Genomic DNA, 11,274 nt, shown 5'->3' with positions numbered 1-11,274 from the left:
AGAGCTGTGCTTAATACACCACTAGGCTACCCTGGGGCGGCAGGGTAGCCTAGTGGTTAGAGCGTTGGATTAGTAACCGGAAGGTTTCAAGTTCAAACCCCCGAGCTGACAAGGTACAAATCTGTTGTTCCACCCCTGAACAAGGCAGTTAACCCACTGTTCCTAGGCCGTCATTGAAAATAAGAATTTGTTCTTAACTGACTTGCCTAGTAAAATAAAGGTAAATTAAAAATTTAAAAATAAGCAACCACATGATACCATGTTATAATGATACCAACCAGGGTATCCATCCAGCATCACTGATATCATGTTGTAATGATACCAACCAGGGTATCCATCCAGCATCACTGATACCATGTTATAATGATACCAACCAGGGTATCCATCCAGCATCACTGATATCATGTTGTAATGATACCAACCAGGGTATCCATCCAGCATCACTGATATCATGTTGTAATGATACCAACCAGGGTATCCATCCAGCATCACTGATACCATGTTATAATGATACCAACCAGGGTATCCATCCAGCATCACTGATACCATGACCCCATGCTCATGTCAAAAAGTGATTCTGTGTCTTCAAACCCTTGACAAGATGCTGTATAACTCAACTGGTGTCATGCATTGTAATCCCATTCAAATTGATCAGAAACCCAAACTATGAAATTGTGTCAACGCCAGCCAGAATCTCATGCAGTTCCTTCCCCATCACACTCAGACCCCAGGATCCAGCCCCACCCAACCCTGACACCTCACAGCCTCAGCCCACCTCCCACCCATCATCACTCAATCATCACTCAATCAGCCCTCCTCCCACCCATCATCACTCAATCAGCCCTCATCCCAGCCATCATCACTCAATCAGCCCTCCTCCCAGCCATCATCACTCAATCAGCCCTCCTCCCAGCCATCCAGCCCACCTCCCACCCATCATCACTCAATCAGCCCTCATCCCACCCATCATCACTCAATCAGCCCTCCTCCCAGCCATCATCACTCAATCAACCCTCCTCCCAGCCATCATCACTCAATCAGCCCTCCTCTCAGCCATCATCACTCAATCAGCCCTCCTCCCACCCATCATCACTCAATCAACCCTCCTCCCAGCCATCATCACTCAATCAGCCCTCCTCCCAGCCATCCAGCCCTCCTCCCACCCATCATCACTCAATCAGCCCTCCTCCCACCCATCATCACTCAATCAGCCCTCCTCCCACCCATCATCACTCAATCAGCCCTCCTCCCAGCCATCCAGCCCTCCTCCCACCCATCATCACTCTATCAGCCCTCCTCCCAGCCATCCAGCCCTCCTCCCAGCCATCATCTCTCAATCAGCCCTCCTCCCACCCATCATCACTCAATCAGCCCTCCTCCCAGCCATCCAGCCCTCCTCCCACCCATCATCACTCAATCAGCCCTCCTCCCAGCCATCCAGCCCAGAACCCACCCATCACAGTGTCAGGTTGTAGAGTTGAAAGCAACATGGGCTTGGACCAGGAGGGCTGATTGGACCAGGAGGACCTGGGAGGAGGGCTGATTGAGTGATGATTTGATTTGATTTGACCAGGAGGACCTGTGTTTTCTCTGAGTGCTGCTGTAGTGTAGCTGACATGCAAACACATGCATGAGCCAGGCTGTCTGTGTGTCCATACTGCAGGGCCATCTATACACAGCCTTTACATGGCCTACCACCCTTGTCTCAAACCCTCAGATCATAGTGACCTCATACCCTCAGATCAGTGACCTCATGACCTCATATCAGAGTGACCTCATACCCTTAGATCAGTGACCTCGTGACCTCATACCCTCATATCAGAGTGATCTCGTCACCTCAGATCAGTGACCTCATACCCTCAGATCAGTGACCTCATACCAGTGACCTCGTGATATCATACCCTCATATCAAATGACCTCGTACCTCAGATCAGAGTGACCTCATACCCTCAGATCAGAGTGACCTCAAACCCTCAGATCAGTGACCTCATACCAGTGACCTCGTGATATCATACCCTCATATCAAAATGACCTCGTACCCTCAGATCAGAGTGACCTCATACCCTCAGATCAGAGTGACCTCAAACCAGTGACCTCGTGATATCATACCCTCATATCAAAATGACCTCGTACCCTCAGATCAGAGTGACCTCATACCCTCAGATCAGAGTGACCTCAAACCCTAAGATCAGAGTGACCTCAAACCCTAAGATCAGAGTGACCATCTGAAATCAGAGCTTTTGATGTGAAAATAATTCCTGGAATTCCACCCAACTAAACCAATTATTGATTTATTTTTTATCTCCACACCAGTCCTGTAGCCCGACCCCATCCTGACCCCTGTGCTCTCCTAACAGATCAGGAGGGTGGAACAAAGCTACCAGTCCAGATCAGTAGTGTTTAATATAATAATAATAATATATAATATATCCCATTTAGCAGACGCTTTTGTCCAAAGCGACTTACAAGTCGGCTGGGGCCACTACTTTTACATATGGGTGGCCCCAGCGGGAATCGAACCCACGACGCTTGGCGTTGCAAGCGCCATGCTCTACCGACTACCGACTGAGCCACACATCGGTTTCTTAAGGGAAAGAGGGAGGAGACAAGGAGAGGTAGCCTGTATAAGGATAGAGACACTAACTAAACCAAGGCTGTGTCCCAGATGGCACTCTATTCCCTACATAGGACTCATGTGGCTCTGGTCCAAACAAGTACACTACATAGTGAATATGGTTCCATTTGGGACACAACCAAAGTCTCCTAGGGGGACAGACAACCAATCAAACCTTCAGTATCCTCCTCCTCCTCCCTCCCCTCTTCTGAATGGCAGACAGGACAAAAAAAGGGGGATGAAAGAAAGAGAGAGAATGAAAGAGAAAGGAGAGAGAGAGAATGAAAGAGAGAGAATGAAAGAGAATGAGAGAGAGCAAAGGAGAGAGAGAGAAGAGAGAGAGAAGAGAGAGAAGAGAAAGACAGTGAAGGAGAGAGAAGGCGAAGGAGAGAGAGAGTGATGGAGAGAGAGAGTGAGCGAGCAAAGGAGAGAGAGCGAGTGAGCGAGCGAAGGAGAGAGAGCGAGTGAGCGAGCGAAGGAGAGAGAGCGAGTGAGCGAGCGAAGGAGAGAGAGCGAAGGAGAGAGGGGGAGAGAGAAAGAGAGAGAGAAGAAGAGAGAGAATGACAGAGAGAGTGAAGGAGAGAGGAGAAAGAGAAGAGAGAGAGATGAGGGAGATGAGAAAGAGACAAACGTAAAAATACATTAAATAGAAAAACAATAGTGAAAGGCAGGGTTGGGAAGTAACTGATTACATGAAATACATTATAAATGTAATCTGATTACAAAACAACCAGTCAGTTACATTACCAGCAAACATATTGTAATCAGAGTACAGATACGTTTGAAAAACTGGATAATTACTTATTGGATTACTACTACATTTAGACGGGGTGTTTGTGAGACAAATACATGATGGCACCTTTCGGGTTTGTCTCTGGTGGAACAGTCTGACCACCAATCAGAAACCACTATGATGACTCACCAAATGATGACCACCAATCAGAAACCACTATGATGACTCACCAAATGATGACCACCAATCAGAAACCACTATGATGACTCCCAAATGATGACCACCAATCAGAAACCACTATGATGACTCACCAAATGATGACCACCAATCAGAGACCACTATGTCGACACATCAAATGATGACCACCAATCAGAAACCACTATGATGACTCACCAAATGATGACCACCAATCAGAGACCACTATGTCGACACATCAAATGATGACCACCAATTAGAAACCACTATGATGACTCACCAAATGATGACCACCAATCAGAAACCACTATGATGACTCACCAAATGATGACCACCAATCAGAAACCACTATGATGACTCACCAAATGATGACCACCAATCAGAAACCACTATGATGACTCCCAAATGATGACCACCAATCAGAAACCACTATGATGACTCACCAAATGATGACCACCAATCAGAGACCACTATGTCGACACATCAAATGATGACCACCAATCAGAAACCACTATGATGACTCACCAAATGATGACCACCAATCAGAGACCACTATGTCGACACATCAAATGATGACCACCAATTAGAAACCACTATGATGACTCACCAAATGATGACCACCAATCAGAAACCACTATGATGACTCACCAAATGATGACCACCAATCAGAAACCACTATGATGACTCACCAAATGATGACCACCAATCAGAAACCACTATGATGACTCACCAAATGATGACCACCAATTAGAAACCACTATGATGACTCACCAAATGATGACCACCAATCAGAAACCACTATGATGACTCACCAAATGATGACCACCAATCAGAAACCACTATGATGACTCACCAAATGATGACCACCAATCAGAGACCACTATGTCGACACATCAAATGATGACCACCAATCAGAGACCACTATGATGACACGCCAAATGATGACCACCAATCAGAGACCACTATGTCGACACATCAAATGATGACCACCAATCAGAGACCACTATGATGACTCACCAAATGATGACCACCAATCAGAAACCACTATGATGACTCACCAAATGATGACCACCAATCAGAAACCACTATGATGACTCACCAAATGATGACCACCAATCAGAGACCACTATGTCGACACATCAAATGATGACCACCAATCAGAGACCACTATGATGACACACCAAATGATGACCACCAATCAGAGACCACTATGTCGACACATCAAATGATGACCACCAATCAGAGACCACTATGTCGACACATCAAATGATGACCACCAATCAGAGACCACTATGTCGACACATCAAATGATGACCACCAATCAGAGACCACTATGTCGACACATCAAATGATGACCACCAATCAGAGACCACTATGTCGACACATCAAATGATGACCACCAATCAGAAACCACTATGATGACACACCAAATGATGACCACCAATCAGAGACCACTATGATGACTCACCAAATGATGACCACCAATCAGAGACCACAATGTCGACACACCAAATGTGCTTGATGGATTATTTTGGTCTTCTTCTAATGAAAGCAAATCAGATTACATTACTGTAATCGTTACTGAGTAATCCAAAAAATGACATTACTGATTACAATTTGACAGGTAACTGGTAATTGTAACAGATTACATTTATAAAGAAACCTACCCAACCCTGACGAAAGCAGAGAGACAAACCATTATGTAATATGACTATTTTAAAACGCTGAACACACAACAAGCAGGGGAGACGGTGCTACTGTGGTGGTGTTAAACTGGTACAGACAACAAGCAGGGGAGACGGTGCTACTGTGTTAAACTGGTACAGACAACAAGCAGGGGAGACGGTGCTAATGTGTTAAACTGCTACAGACAACAAGCAGGGGAGACGGTGCTACTGTGTTAAACTGGTACAGACAACAAGCAGGGGAGACGGTGCTGACATGACTATAGTGGTTATAGAGATGATGACATGACTATAGTGGTTATAGAGATGACGACATGACTATAGAGGTTATAGAGATGATGACATGACTATAGTGGTTATAGAGATGATGACATGACTATAGTGGTTATAGAGATGATGACATGACTATAGTGGTTATAGAGATGATAACATGACTATAGTGGTTATAGAGATGATGACATGACTATAGTGGTTATAGAGATGATGACATGACTATAGTGGTTATAGAGATGATGACATGACTATAGTGGTTATAGAGATGATGACATGACATGACTATAGTGGTTATAGAGATGATGACATGACAAACCGTGACAATGACTGGTTTTAGAGATGATGACATGACTATAGTGAGTGGTTATAGAGATGATGACATGACTATAGTGGTTATAGAGATGATGACATGACTATAGAGGTTATAGAGATGATGACACGACTATAGTGGTTATAGAGATGATGACATGACTATAGTGGTTATAGAGATGATGCCATGACTATAGTGGTTATAGAGATGATGACATGACTATAGTGGTTATAGAGATGATGACATGACTATAGTGGTTATAGAGATGATGACATGACTATAGTGGTTATAGAGATGATGACATGACTATAGTGGTTATAGAGATGATGACATGACTATAGTGGTTATAGAGATGATGACATGACTATAGTGGTTATAGATTTACATTACATTTAAGTCATTTGGCAGACGCTCTTATCCAGAGCGACTTACAATATAGAGATGATAACATGACTATAGTGGTTATAGAGATGATGACATGACTATAGTGGTTATAGAGATGACGACACGACTATAGTGGTTATAGAGATGATGACATGACTATAGTGGATATAGAGATGATGACATGACTATAGTGGTTATAGAGATGATGACATGACTATAGTGGTTATAGAGATGACGACACGACTATAGTGGTTATAGAGATGATGACATGACTATAGTGGATATAGAGATGATGACATGACTATAGTGGTTATAGAGACGATGACATGACTATAGTGGTTATAGAGACGATGACATGACTATAGTGGTTAAAGAGATGATGACACGACTATAGTGGTTATAGAGATGACACGACTATAGTGGTTATAGAGATGATGACATGACTATAGTGGTTATAGAGATGATGACATGACTATAGTGGTTATAGAGATGATGACATGACTATAGTGGTTATAGAGATGATGACATGACAAACAGTGGCAATGACTATAGAGGTTATAGTGTAGAGATGTAGCTAGCTAGCTAGCTAGCTGCTGATGATGATGAAGATAACACATGTCACCTGATTCGTCATCTTCCTGTTCTTTGTTGGCGTAAGTCCTGAGGAACTCAGCGAAGGCCCCGTCACGTGCCATCAGCTCCAGGTAGGAGCCCCTCTCAGTGATCTCTCCCTCCACCATCACCAGGATCAGATCTGCCTGGGGCAGGAAGCTCAGACCGTGGGTCACCAGAACACGAGTCTACGGAGACAGAAACACACACACACAGAGGGTCAGAGTAGGGCTTTTTAAATAGATCCAGTATATTAAGGGATTTTAGTTGAATTGACAGATTGAAGATAGATATGGTACACAGACACAATCCATGTCTCAGTTGTCTCAAGGCTTAAAAATCCTCCTTTAACCTGGTCTCCTCCCCTTCATCTTTAACCAGGTCTCCTCCCCTTCATCTTTAACCTGGTCTCCTCCCCTTCATCTTTAACCCGGTCTCCTCCCCTTCATCTTTAACCCGGTCTCCTCCCCTTCATCTTTAACCCGGTCTCTCCCTTCATCTTTAACCCGGTCTCTCCCTTCATCTTTAACCCGGTCTCCTCCCCTTCATCTTTAACCCGGTCTCCTCCCCTTCATCTTTAACCCGGTCTCTCCTTCATCTTTAACCAGGTCTCCTCCCCTTCCTCTTTAACCTGGTCTCCTCCTCTTCATCTTTAACCTGGTCTCCTCCTTCATCTTTAACCTGGTCTCCTCCCCTTCATCTTTAACCTGGTCTCCTCCCCTTCATCTTTAACCTGGTCTCCACCCCTTCATCTTTAACCAGGTCTCCTCCCCTTCATCTTTAACCTGGTCTCCTCCCCTTCCTCTTTAACCAGGTCTCCTCCACTTCCTCTTTAACCAGGTCTCCTCCCCTTCATCTTTAACCAGGTCTCCTCCCCTTCATCTTTAACCAGGTCTCCTTTCCTTCATCTTTAACCTGGTCTCCTCCCCTTCATCTTTAACCAGGTCTCCTCCCCTTCATCTTTAACCAGGTCTCCTCCCCTTCATCTTTAACCTGGTCTCCTTTCCTTCATCTTTAACCTGGTCTCCTCCCCTTCATCTTTAACCAGGTCTCCTCTCCTTCCTCTTTAACCAGGTCTCCTCCACTTCCTCTTTAACCTGGTCTCCTCCCCTTCATCTTTAACCAGGTCTCCTCCCCTTCATCTTTAACCAGGTCTCCTCCCTTCATCTTTAACCAGGTCTCCTCCCTTCCTCTTTAACCAGGTCTCCTCCCCTTCATCTTTAACCAGGTCTCCTCCCCTTCATCTTTAACCTGGTCTCCTTTCCTTCATCTTTAACCTGGTCTCCTCCTTCATCTTTAACCAGGTCTCCTCCCCTTCATCTTTAACCAGGTCTCTCCCCTTCATCTTTAACCTGGTCTCCTCCCTTCATCTTTAACCAGGTCTCCTTTCCTTCATCTTTAACCTGGTCTCCTCCTTCATCTTTAACCTGGTCTCCTCCCTCCCTCTTTAACCAGGTCTCCTCCCCTTCATCTTTAACCCGGTCTCCTCCCCTTCATCTTTAACCTGGTCTCCTTCCCTTCATCTTTAACCTGGTCTCCTCCTCTTCATCTTTAACCCGGTCTCCTCCCCTTCATCTTTAACCTGGTCTCCTCCCCTTCATCTTTAACCTGGTCTCCTCCCTTCATCTTTAACCCGGTCTCCTCCCCTTCATCTTTAACCAGGTCTCCTCCCCTTCATCTTTAACCTGGTCTCCTCCCTTCATCTTTAACCTGGTCTCCTCCTTCATCTTTAACCCAGTCTCCTCCCCTTCATCTTTAACCAGGTCTCCTCCCCTTCCTCTTTAACCAGGTCTCCTCCCCTTCATCTTTAACCTGGTCTCCTCCCCTTCATCTTTAACCTGGTCTCCTCCCCTTCATCTTTAACCTGGTCTCCTCCCCTTCATCTTTAACCCGGTCTCCTCCCCTTCATCTATACTGATTGAGGTGGATTTAACAGGTGACATCAATATGAGATCACCTGGATTCACCTGGTCAGTCTACGTCTTGGAAAGACCATGTTTTGTACACTGAGTGTATATACAGTACATATACTGTATATTTTGATTGAACAGCTGACTGAAGACTGGACGGCCGGGGATTTGTGAGGTTGAGTCCATTTCAAAGATGGTGGATAAATGAAGATAGTTAACTTAGGCCATTTACCATTTACCTTAGTTCATTGACTGTATAGGAACCAGGTACCAGCTGGGTCTGGTCTGATTAGTTCATTGACTGTATAATATGAACCAGGTACCAGCTGGGTCTGGTCTGTTTAGTTCATTGACTGTATAGGAATCAGGTACCAGCTGGGTCTGGTCTGTTTAGTTCATTGACTGTATAGTAATCAGGTACCAGCTGGGTCTGGTCTGTTTAGTTCATTGACTGTATAGGAATCAGGTACCAGCTGGGTCTGGTCTGATTAGTTCATTGATTGTAGAGGAACCAGATACCAGCTGGGTCTGGTCTGTTTAGTTCATTGATTGTAGAGGAACCAGGTACCAGCTGGGTCTGGTCTGTTTAGTTCATTGACTGTAGAGGAACCAGGTACCAGCTGGGTCTGGTCTGATTAGTTCATTGACTGTATAATATGAACCAGGTACCAGCTGGGTCTGGTCTGTTTAGTTGATTGACTGTAGAAGAACCAGGTACCAGCTGGGTCTGGTCTGATTAGTTCATTGATTGTAGAGGAACCAGATACCAGCTGGGTCTGGTCTGTTTAGTTCATTGACTGTAGAGGAACCAGGTACCAGCTGGGTCTGGTCTGTTTAGTTCATTGACTCTAGAGGAACCAGGTACCAGCTGGGTCTGGTCTGTTTAGTTCATTGACTGTAGAGGAACCAGGTACCAGCTGGGTCTGGTCTGTTTAGTTCATTGACTGTATAATATGAACCAGGTACCAGCTGGGTCTGGTCTGTTTAGTTCATTGACTGTATAATATGAACCAGGTACCAGCTGGGTCTGGTCTGTTTAGTTCATTGAATCTAGAGGAACCAGGTACCAGCTGGGTCTGGTCTGTTTAGTTCATTGACTCTAGAGGAACCAGGTACCAGCTGGGTCTGGTCTGTTTAGTTCATTGACTGTAGAGGAACCAGGTACCAGCTGGGTCTGGTCTGTTTAGTTCATTGACTGTAGAGGAACCAGGTACCAGCTGGGTCTGGTCTGTTTAGTTCATTGACTGTAGAGGAACCAGGTACCAGCTGGGTCTGGTCTGTTTAGTTCATTGACTGTAGAGGAACCAGGTACCAGCTGGGTCTGGTCTGTTTAGTTCATTGACTGTAGAGGAACCAGGTACCAGCTGGGTCTGGTCTGATTAGTTCATTGACTGTAGAGGAACCAGGTACCAGCTGGGTCTGGTCTGTTTAGTTCATTGACTGTAGAGGAACCAGGTACCAGCTGGGTCTGGTCTGTTTAGTTCATTGACTGTAGAGGAACCAGATACCAGCTGGGTCTGGTCTGTTTAGTTCATTGACTGTAGAGGAACCAGGTACCAGCTGGGTCTGGTCTGTTTAGTTCATTGACTGTAGAGGAACCAGGTACCAGCTGGGTCTGGTCTGTTTAGTTCATTGACTGTAGAGGAACCAGGTACCAGCTGGGTCTGGTCTGTTTAGTTCATTGACTGTAGAGGAACCAGATACCAGCTGGGTCTGGTCTGTTTAGTTCATTGACTGTAGAGGAACCAGATACCAGCTGGGTCTGGTCTGTTTAGTTCATTGACTGTAGAGGAACCAGATACCAGCTGGGTCTGGTCTGTTTAGTTCATTGACTGTAGAGGAACCAGGTACCAGCTGGGTCTGGTCTGTTTCGACGGTGTCTGAAGGAAGACACAGTCACTGTCCTAACGAGTAGACCCGCCCCTAACGAGTAGACCCGCCCCTAACGAGTAGTCCCGCCCCCAGCAAGGACATCCCATAACGTGTGTGTGTGTGTGTGACATCCTATAAAGGAAGACACACAGTGTCACCAGCACGAGTCTACAGAGACAAAAATCAGTCACACACAGAGTCACACTGTAAACCAAATCCAAACCACATCCCTATTATAAACCCTGACCTCTGTTTTGGGGTTACGACCTCTTACCCTGTCCTTGAGGACTCCCTGGGGCCCGACAACCTTCTCGAAGATATGTTTGCCCACGTGGGCGTCGACTGCCGACAGAGGATCGTCCAATAGATAGACAGCACAGTCGCAGTAGACCGCTCTGGCCAGACTGACCCTCTGCTTCTGACCACCTGACAGGTTCACACCCTGAGGAGGAGGAGGTGGAGGAGGAGAGGGAGGAGGAGGGGGAGGAGGATAAGGGGAGGGAAAGGAGGAGGAGGAGGAGAAGGGGGAAGGGAAGGAGGAGGGGGAGGAGAAGGGGGAGGAGGAGGAGGAGAAGGGGCAGGGGGAGGAGGGGGAGGAAGAGGAGGAGGAGAAGGGGGAGGCGGAGGAGGAAGAGGAAGAGGAGGAGGAAGAAGAGGGTGAGGAGGAGGAGGAGGGAAGACAACAT

General features: G+C 46.0%; 1 pseudogene; it reads right to left on the bottom strand.

Annotated features, from left to right (window-relative positions):
* Positions 1-11,274, bottom strand: part of LOC135554753 (multidrug resistance-associated protein 1-like) — a 57,754-nt pseudogene that overhangs the window by 21,267 nt on the left and 25,213 nt on the right.

This window comes from Oncorhynchus masou, chromosome 14 (genome assembly GCF_036934945.1).
Source record: "Oncorhynchus masou masou isolate Uvic2021 chromosome 14, UVic_Omas_1.1, whole genome shotgun sequence".
Taxonomy (NCBI): domain Eukaryota; kingdom Metazoa; phylum Chordata; class Actinopteri; order Salmoniformes; family Salmonidae; genus Oncorhynchus; species Oncorhynchus masou.
This window is presented reverse-complemented; position numbering and strand designations above follow the sequence as displayed.